Raw genomic sequence first — 296 nt, forward strand, 5'->3', positions numbered from 1 at the left:
CTCGGCTCCGGTTGCTGCGCCCTGGGAGTGCGGGGCTGAGCTCCGCCGGGCCGGGCTCCCTGCGGGCTGCGAGCGGCACCAGCCCCGGCTCCAGCCAGGTGTGTGCGGGCAGTAGGGGCCGCAGAGCCCCGCCCCCGGCCAAAGCTCCGCCCCTACATCTGGAGACGTCCCAGATCCCCTCCAGGGCGGCGCAACGCGCCAGCCCCACACCTAAGTCGAAGCAACTCCCCAGAGCCTGGCCACAAGTCTTACAACCGGAGCCCCGCCCCCAACGTGGAGACCCCGCCCATAGAGCC

Source organism: Gopherus evgoodei, chromosome 3, assembly GCF_007399415.2.
Source record: "Gopherus evgoodei ecotype Sinaloan lineage chromosome 3, rGopEvg1_v1.p, whole genome shotgun sequence".
Taxonomy (NCBI): Eukaryota; Metazoa; Chordata; order Testudines; family Testudinidae; genus Gopherus; species Gopherus evgoodei.